At 50.3% G+C, this 9,948-nt stretch overlaps 1 long non-coding RNA gene across 1 annotated transcript; it reads left to right on the forward strand.

The window, feature by feature from the left end:
* The first annotated feature begins 6,357 nt into the window (after positions 1-6,357).
* Positions 6,358-9,269, forward strand: LOC132022586 (uncharacterized). Its single transcript, XR_009405634.1, has 3 exons — positions 6,358-6,423; positions 7,079-7,208; positions 9,120-9,269. It is a non-coding gene; the product is annotated as an uncharacterized LOC132022586 (long non-coding RNA).
* Positions 9,270-9,948: the final 679 nt, after the last annotated feature.

Raw genomic sequence — 9,948 nt, forward strand, 5'->3', positions numbered from 1 at the left:
TTGCAACCAAATGTTAGTACCCTTTGACCGGCATCTCTCCATTTCCCTGCCCCACAGCCCTCGGCTTTTATGAGTTGGACTTTAACGATTCCACATCTAAGTAAGATCTGCAATATTTGTCTTCCTCGGCCTCTCTTATTTTACTTAGCATGTCGTCCTCCGGGTTGAGCTGTGTGGCCACAAGTGACGTGATTTCCTTGCCAGCTTGTTAGCTCCGCCCATCTGTTGGCCTCAGGAGTTTGTGACCCTCTAGGAGGCAGCGCTGTGCCCTGGTCAACCCTGGACACTCAGTACCCAGCACCGTGGGACAGAGCTCTAGAACGTACCCTCCTTCCTCACAGCCTTGAGAAGCCTGCCTTAGCCCTCTGCTATTCTCTCATCTTCCACCACAGCAAGGCCCCCCAACCTTGAAGGTCCATGACAAGAGATGACAGTTTCCTGCATAATGCCTGCGGCCCAGGGGGAGCTTCCGCAGCTAATGGGGACGCTGCTAGCTCTGTGGCCTCAGCCCCTACATTGTCCCTGGTTCACTCTGTTCCAGCCATATAAGCTTCTGATGTCTACTCAAAACATAACAATCTTTCTCCTGCCTCAGGACCTTTGTACTTGCTGTTCCCTCTGCCCCGAAGGGCTTCCTCCAGGTAACCCACAGGGCTTATTCCTTCTGTTCATTCAGGCCTTTGCTTAAATATCAACACAGAGAGATCTCTGTGGATTATCCTACCTCAAGGTCTCTCACCCTTCTGTGTCACTTTCTATCCATGTTAGCCTTCTTTGTTTTCTTCTCACCTCTTGACCCCATCGGACATGATTTTTGGGAGTTTATTACCTGTTTTCTCCACTAGCATGCTGTTTCTTGAGGGCAGTAGCTTTGCCTGTTGGGTTAATGCTATTTTCTCAGTGACTGATAGATACAAAAGAGATGCTCAATAAATCTTTGTTGAAAAGGATTCTAGCTCCTGCTAGAATTCTAGCTCCCAGCCTCCTTGCAAGGCATCCCTCCTTGGGATGCGCCCCTCTGTGGTTTGGGCAACATTGGTTGGTGGAGAGAGAGACCTAGAGCCATGTCTCCAAATCCCCAGTCCCGTCCTATCTCTTGCATCCTGCTGGCTTCTAGGCCTCAGAGGCCCCATATGAGGAGGGGGTGGGTGACCCTTACCCTGTATAATCCCCAGGGGACCATGGCAATGGGCCGAGAGGAAATGCTCAGAGAGGGGCTTTCTAGCGGTCTCCCTCTGCTTGGCTTGTCAGGGATCCCCATGGGGTGTTTCTGAGATGCTGAGTAAAGTAACTGTGTAGCAGCAGCAGGGGCTGGGGCTAGCCAGGGAGCACCAAGGACCGCTCGCTTTAGCTCTGCTTGGGCTCCAAAGGACAGTCCCACAGGGTGGATGGAGGGAGTGCACCTGGCCCGCTGGAATCTTCCACTGGTCTCAGAACTTGTAGTGAACATGGTAAAATGCTGCTCTGGAGGGTTTTTTTTTTTTTTTTTACTACTTTTGTTCCAATTCATGCGATTTAACAAGTATGCTTTGATTGGAGACACCAAGAACCCTGTAGACATTCACATCCTTGACTTGGCAATTCTATTCCTAGAAATGTATCCTAAAGAAATAACCAGAGGTGTGTGCTAAGATATATGTATAATGATGTTATTTATTCTTTCTAATAGCAAACAATTTAGAAGTAACTTAAATATCAACAGGAGATTTGTTTGAGAATCTGTGTGCCAGTCAATGGGATAACATGAAGCCATTTAAAATTTGTTCTCAAAGACTACTTTATTTTTTTTTAAGATTTTTATTTATTTTACAGACAGATCACAAGTAGGCAGAGAGGCAGGCAGAGAGAGAGAGGAGGAGGAGGCAGGCTCCCTGCTGAGCCCAGGACCCTAGGATCATGACCTGAGCCGAAGGCAGAGGCTTTAACCACTGAGCCACCCAGGTGCCCCTCAAAGACTACTTTAATCCAGGAAAATTCTTAAAATGCAATTTAAATGGAATAAAATCAGAATTTTATATATTTATGTGTGTGCAAATGACTTTATATCTACATATAAAATCAGAATTTTATGTGTGTATATGTGTGTATATACACACATATACACACACTATTTTCCTGATTTTATTGAAATGTGTATATACCGCAATAATGTTTATTTCCATTCAGTGTGATGATTATGGGATATTCTAATTTTTAAATTTTTACATAGTTTTTATGATGAATCTATTCATATTACAAATGACTCTCCTAGAACACATTAAAAAACAGATAAGCAAAATAAAATTAAAAACAAAAACCTAAAATTACCTTTTATCTTATAATCAGCCAGTGTTTTGGGGTATGATATTACAACATTTTTGATGAATCAATATATTTCCAAACCACATTATTTTATTTATTTATTTATTTATTAGCTTTTTATTTTTCTGCCTTCTATGCTATAGACTTATTTCCAAGTCCTGAAGTGTTCTTAAGCATCATTTTTTTAAATTAATTAATTTATATGAGGGAGTGTGCAAGGGATCAGGGGGTCAGAGGGAGAGGGAGAGGGAGACAGAATCCCAAGCCAACTCTGAACAGAGCACGGAGCCCAACAAGGGTGGTCAATCCCAGGACCCTGAGATCATGACCCAAGTCGAAATCAAGAGTAGGAGGCTCAAACATCTTAGCCACTCAGGTGCCCCTTAAGCATCCTCTTTTAAAGACTGCATTGTGTTTTATTTTCTGAATGGTTCAGAATTCATTTAACCAATCCCCTCTTATTGAACGTTTAAGTTGCTTCCAGTTTTTCAGGCTTATAAATAGCACAGAGCAGAGAAATACAACCCTATAGCTAAATCTTTACACATCCTTGTATATTTCCCCAGAATAAGCCTCAGAAATAGACTCCTTAAATTAAAGGATACTGGGTTTGGTTTCCATCCCTGTACACTCCCTGGGAAGGTGGGTCATTCTGAGGGTCTTAGGACTGAGCCTGGCACATCGAGCTCCAGGGCCCACTGGCCACCAAGTCTGCATGTCCCACGTGGGGACTGTCTGCATCTACCTCTCTCCGCTCCCCATCCCATCCCCAGGCTTGAGGCTCACCCCAGAGGATGAATGACACCTCCCTGCCAGACGTTGAGGCCATTTGTCTTGTGCTCCGGAATCCTGAAGAGATAAAATCTGGGCAGAGCACATTTATTTATTCAATGTAGTCTGGGCAGGTGAGCCCTACCCTTGGGGATCCCCTCCAGCTCGGGGTTAAGAGTTTACAGGGAGAAAGAGCAGGTCACGGGATACAGACTAGCTCCAGGGTATGCCCTATATGGCCCCGAGGAGGCCCCATTTCCCACCTGGGGCCCACCCTAATCCCAGCTCCAACCACTCAAATGGCCCCCTTGAGACCCCACAAAGATCCAAGTTCTCTTGTCTTCAGACAACCAGAGCACACGTCCTCATCACATCCCCTGCCCCCCGAACTGTGTGACATATCTCAGACTCTCCTCAGCTGTGGTGTCTCCCCAGATAGTGTGCAGAGCATACCTCTTCTATGCCAGGGCTCCTGACCCCTGACCCCCACCAGATCATCAGGGGAGCTGGGTAAATATTCAGATTCTGCAGGGCCAGAGAGGTGCCCAGGAACCTATATTCTCACAAAAACTGGTTCTCCCGACTCTTTCCACAGAGCTGTCTTCTTATCCCTCATCTCTGCTGATGTGAGGAGACAGGGCATTTGGCCCCTGGGTCAGGCAGGCCCCCGGCCTGCGAAGCAAGGGGAAACAGATGGCTTCAAGGCTGCTTTCTCAGGTAACATAAGTTCAGGAGGCTTGGCAGCCAAACTGGCCTCTCCTGGCAGGGAGACTTGGCAGGGCCAACCTGAATGGCCTCACAAAGCCATCCTCACAACCTCTCTGGCCATGAGTCCCCAGGCACTTGCTTGCTGGGATGCACAGGCACGTCTCTGGCCGGACAGGCCTGCAGGGGTTTGTGGCCAGAGAATCCAAGTATAGTCTCGGGCTCCTGTGGACGCTTCCTCTAGAACGTGCTGGCCGCAACAGCACACCAGGTCTGAGGAGAAAGGGCCTCTGTAGGCCAAAGGTGGGTCTGTTTAGACAGAAGCCCACACACGCCACCGCCTTCCTGGGCTCTGGGTCTCGTGGGCCAGCCTAGCGGACTCGGGAGGGTCAGACCCTTTCCCACCACCACTTCTCTCCCCCATACCAGACGCAAGAAGGTAAGCCTCCCTCTTTCTGTACCAGGGCCTCTTGGGAGCCCCTAGGCCTGCGGTGGGTGGTGTGATGAACCAGAGGTCCCTGTGGGCAGGGACCCGACAGATGCCCTGCTCAGTTCCAGCCATTCCCAATTCCTGGACTTTCATAATAAAAGCAATCTGTTAAATGTACAACAAAATGCATTCTTCGTCTCAGTCTGTGGTGACTTCAGCCCTTCTGTCGCTCTGACCAAAACCTCGGAGTGGTCCCTATGCCTTTTCTCTTAGATCCTATGCCCCATCATCCAGAGAATCCTGTCAGCTGGATTCCAACTTATTCTAGAACCCAACCACCTCTCTCAGCACAGGGGCCTGACAGGACCAGGTGGCGATGGGGCGGGACTGGTCTGGGGTCAAGCTACTGTCACTGACCTGCATATGTGCTCCGCCCTCTTCTGTCCGGACTCAATTTCATCATGACTATTCTTAGCAAGAAAAGCAGTTCTTCTGTCATATAGAAAATGTGGATTTTCTGTGTGTGTGTGTGTGTGTCTTTAATATGGTATCACAATCCCCCAAATTCTTCTTCAAATCTCTTGTCTGGTTGCAAAGTTCTCATGGAGCATACAGAGCCAGATTAAGACACCCAAATATCTGGGATCCCCCCTGAGATGCTGAGGCCAGGGCCAGTGGAGCCCCAACCCCACAGCAGCCTGCCCTGCTTGGACTCTGCCGTGGGACGATTCTGCCACCACCACAGGTACGATGATGCGACAGATACGCATGGATGACATGGAAAGTTGGGTCCCATCCCCCAGGGGACACTTCTGCCTCGCTCTGTCAGCAGGAGAGGGGTCCTCCCTGGAGCACGTGTCGGAACCTGTCTTCCCGTGGGACCCCAGGCTCAGCGCTGGGTGAGACGGACAGACATGGGTTTTCCTTGGGAATTGAGGGTGTGTGAGGTGTATGTATGTGACGACACATGCTGTGCTGCCCACTCCCCCCAGCTCCTCCGGCCTGGAGGGGACAGTAACCAGGCACAGCCTCCCCCAGTCCCTCTCCTATCCCAGCCCCATTGCCATTCCAGGTCAGGGCCTCCAGTGGGCCTTAGGTGGCAGCTCTCCCAGACCGGCTTCTGCTGAGCCTTGCTTTGCAGGCTACCACCATCGGACTGGACTCCCCAAGTGCGGCCGAGTAGCCCCACTCAGGGCTTACAGGAGCCGGCCAATCCTGTCCAAGTGAGGACTGGAGCCTCAGAAAGGAGGAGGCCCCCAGCCCATGTCACCCGGCAGGTCCACGGCAGAAGCTGAATGGAAGCCAGATGGGCTTCTTCAGCTGAGAAAGGGGACAGGCCCAGGAAGGAAGGAGGAGCAGGCTGCTCCCAGGCCTGGATGCTAGAGCCAGGAGCTCTCCTCAGCCCCAGCTCAGCCCTGAGGCCTATCCAAGCCCACTCACTTCCAGCCTGGCCTCCTCTGTCTTCCTGAGCCCCCAAGGTCAGCCAGAGGCTTCTCCCCTTCTGCAGCTTTCTGTCCATCTTCCGGCTCCTTCTTCGGTCTTGCTGCTTTGGTAGACTCCAGGCAAGGGAGCAAAGCTGGTTGAGGAGAAGGGGGTCTGTGCCTGACTCAGCCAGACTCCCTTCCAGCCAGTCAGGCTGCCCTCCCCTTGACAGGCTGCCAAAAGGCTCCCTGCCCCATAACCTTCCCTCACCCTCGCCCCCATGCTCTCCCTACCTCCATGGCCCCCAGCCCTGACTCAGCCCATAAATTACCGGGAGATGTTCACTGACTCAGCCAGGAAGCCCAGAGCCCTGCTCCTCACCCCCAGGCCTCAGCTCCACAGCTGGCTCTCATTCCGGAATGCTTGGTCCCCTCCCCTCAGGAAATTCCTGGAAAATATCAGCCTTCTTCTAGGGGAGATCTCCTAACCACAACCACCGCGGGGAAGGGAGCCACGACAGCCTCATCCATCATTCTGCCGTGCTGGCCCTCCTCCCCAACTGCTATGTTTGTGTGGGGCTGAGCATGGAGGTGTCGGTCCCCACGAAGTGACAGGCACATGGCCACAGAGGGACCGCAGGGCAGGGAAGAGGGAGGAGAGGTCAGCGTGGGGTGGGGCAGTCAGGGCAGGCTGCTGGGAGGCAGGACCAGTCCCGGGCTAGGAAGGACGGTGACAACTGGTTAAGTAGAGGGATGGAACCGGTGCTCCAGGCTCAGGAAAACACCTGAGCCAAGGTGAGGCACCGACAAGAAGCCTGGTATGCACATGGGGTCGCAGGGAGTCGGAGAATTACAGGCCTGAAGGGACACTGATCCCTGTAACATCACGAGACCTTCCTTGGGCTCTTCAGGGCTGCTCAGGCCTGGGGGATGGGGCAGGGTCTCTGCACCATCGTGCTCCAGTCAGAGGGTAGCAGCATCTTTTTTTTTTTTTTTTTTTTTTTGGGCTGTTTCCCCTCAGACAAAAACAACTTTTTTTTTTTTTTTAATTTGACAGAGAGATAGAGAGAGAGAGTACACAAGCAGGTAGAGCAGCAGGCAAAGGGAGAGGGAGGAGCAGGCTCTTCACTGAGCAGGGAGCCCGATTCGGGGCTCCATCCCAGGACTCTGGGATCATGACCTGAGCCAAAGGCAGATGATTAACCGACTGAGCCACCCAGGCATCCCAGACAATAACAACTTTTTTAAAATTCGAAAACTCCTGCTCAACTTCCCCTAAGGAAGGATGGCTGAGTGATGTGGCTGTAGCCATAGTAACAAGGGCACCAAAAAGAGAAACAAAGTAAGCCAGCGGACCTACTGGGTGGGGAGTAGGGGCGGCTGCCCTGAGGCCCTAGGCCCTAGGGGCAGATGGTCCTTCATTCCCAGTCCAAACTAGACCTTTCCACAGCCTCCGTGCCCGTCAAAGCCTGAAGAGGTTTCATCAACATTCTCAAAATTGTGTGTTGGACCACCTGACTGGACTCTAGACCCCCAGAGACAGATCTGCCCACAGACCCACCCCTTGCTGTCTGTTCAAGGTATGAAAGGAAGAGGAAAAACCTGTGGGAGAGAGATTCGGCAGACCCACTGTGGGATTCTGCCTCTGGAGAGACGCTCCAGTGCACCAGCCCCTGCTTCCCAGCCCTGTGCAGGGGTCTGTCCTGTTCCCAGGAGCCCAAGGTGGGGCTGGGCAGGCAGGGAGGCTTACATCTGTGAGCCCCAGCCCTGGGAGGGGCTCTTGCCTGCTGGGCTGGGCTGGTAAGGGGGATGGGCATCCTGCCTCATTGTCACCGGCCCAGCCGCACTTCCAGAAATTCTTCCTGCCAGTAAGAAGAGGAAAGAAAAGCCTGGGCAGCCTTTTGGGCTGCCGGGAAGGGGGTGGGCAAGTGGGAACCAGGTTTCCCATAGCTCTCACGGGCGAAGCCAGAGCTCTGGGGCCTGCTGCCTGGACCAAAGGGCCGGCTCAGCCCTGGGACAAAAGTGGGCCCCAGTATGAGGTGTCAAAAGAACTGACCAGTGAAACAGGGCCTCACCCAAGTCCATGCCCAGGCAGGCTGTGTTTGTGGCTGCAGAACAGAGATGGGAAGAAAGAAGGCCTGGAAATTGCTGGGTTTCCCACAGGTCTTTTCTAAATGGCGGGGTGGTGGGCGGGGGCGGGGGTCAGAAAAGACTAAAGCTCGTATTCAATCCAAAGTAATAATTGCCTCTCCTCTTACTTTAGTGTCTAGTCTTATAGATCTTGAAGGGGGACATAGGAAAATTTACTGTTATTATTACTATTATCCAGTATAGCATTTTCCTGGTGTGTTCTACACAACACCAGCCTACAGGGATAATTCTTTTTTTTTTTTTTTTAAGATTTTATTTATTTATTTGTTAGAGAGAGAACAAGCAGAGGGAGCAGCAGGCAGAAGGAGAGGGAGACTCCCCACTGAGCAGAGATCCTGATGTAGGGCTCGATCCCAGGACCCCAGGGTCATGACCTGGGCCAAAGGCAGACACTTAATAGACTGAGCCACACAGGCGCCCCTACGGGGTAATTCTTGGATAAAATGGTAGGTTTGCAGAACTCAGCACATCAGTTACCCTCTTTAAGACTCCTAGGGCTCAGTGTAAGTGTTAAATTAATTCTCAAAGAAATCTTTCAGAGACTCAATGTGCTTTGGTTAATCCAGTGTTTCTCAAATGTATTCAACCACAGAACCCCTTTGTCATGGGACACTATGAAGTAGGGTTCCCAGATACACATTTTGGGGAATGCCGCTTTAAAGCTTTTGAGGGTGGTTTTCTAACTTTGTTCCAGCCATGGTGCCACAGGGGTGGTATGAGGGAAAGGGGGAAATGAGTCAGCTGAACTCTGGGTCTCCATCCCACCCCACCCACCCCAATTCAACCAGCGGTTCCTTTATTCTGCTGGAACTGGGTCTCCAACAATATATTTTTATTTGATGAAAGGCCTCTGCTGCTAAAACTAGATCTGAGAGCCAACACTTTATGGTTCTTCATGAATATACGCTTTTACTTTTTTTTTTTTTTTAAGATTTAATTTACTTATTTGACAAAGAGAGAGAGAAAAAGTACACACAAGCTAGGGGAGCAGCAAAGGGAGAGGGAGAAGCAGGCTCCCCACTGAGCAGAGAGCCTGATTCTAGGACCTTGAGATCATGACCTGAGTTGAAGGCAGACGCTTAACTGACTGAACCACCCAGGCGCCCTTTCTTTTTTTTTTTTTTAATTTTTACTTTTTTTTTTTTCCCCATGAATATATGAAGAAAAAGAAAAGAAGAGGCAGAATTGACCAGGGGTGGGGGGTAGAATCTAGAAATAAAAATAGTGGCATTAAAATGCTATTATAGATTAAACAGAACAGGGACACAATGTGGGAGGAAATCACCCCACGTGTAAATCTCAGAATGCCCTGTCTAAGTATTTCTAATTCCATTTTACAGATGAAGAATCTGAGACAGGAGGAGTTGAGCCATGGGCCCAGGACTATCTCCGACTAGGTATTTCACCATCCTTCCCCAGGACTGGGGCTCGGGGAAGGGCTCCCACCTTCAGAAAGCTCCCAGGTTCATGGTTGAGGCAAAACTTGCCCACCAAAGAATGGTGAGTGGAAGCAGTACCAGTGCAAATGCAAAGTCACAGTGGTTCGGCCTGTCAGAGAGCAGAAGAGAAGGATTTGGGAAGCAAGGAGCTCAGGAAGGCTTCTCTTTGTGACCTGGAGTTGCCCCGTGCTATGCCCCAGAGCTTGGCGTGATTCTGCTCTATGAAAACTCACTTCTGTCTTCAGTTCTAGAATTCCTTAGCCATCATCTCTCTGAATATTGCCCCTCATTCTTTCCAATCTCTCTTCCTGGGATTCTACTTGGCATCGGTTAGACCTTCTCCTTCTATCCTCTCTCCCTCTCCCTATTTTCCACTATTTACCTCTTTGTGCTGCATTCTGGGTAAATTCTCAGATCTCCTTCTCTGGCTCTGTTTATCCCACTGAGTTTTAAATTTCAATGATCACTTTTTTTTTTTTTTTAAGATTTTATTTATTTATTTGACAGACAGAGATCACAAGTAAACAGAGAGGCAGGCAGAGGGAGAGGGGGAAGCAGGCTCCCCGCTGAGCAAAGAGCCCAATGCGGGGCTCGATCCCAGGACCCTGAGATCATGACCTGAACCAAAGACAGAGGTTCAACCCACTGAGCCACCCAGGCACCCCCCAACGATCACTTCTTATTTTGGAAGTCCTATAGTCTGGCTTATGAAACTCAAAATCCAAGAAGT

This window comes from Mustela nigripes, chromosome 7 (assembly GCF_022355385.1).
Source record: "Mustela nigripes isolate SB6536 chromosome 7, MUSNIG.SB6536, whole genome shotgun sequence".
Lineage (NCBI taxonomy): Eukaryota > Metazoa > Chordata > Mammalia > Carnivora > Mustelidae > Mustela > Mustela nigripes.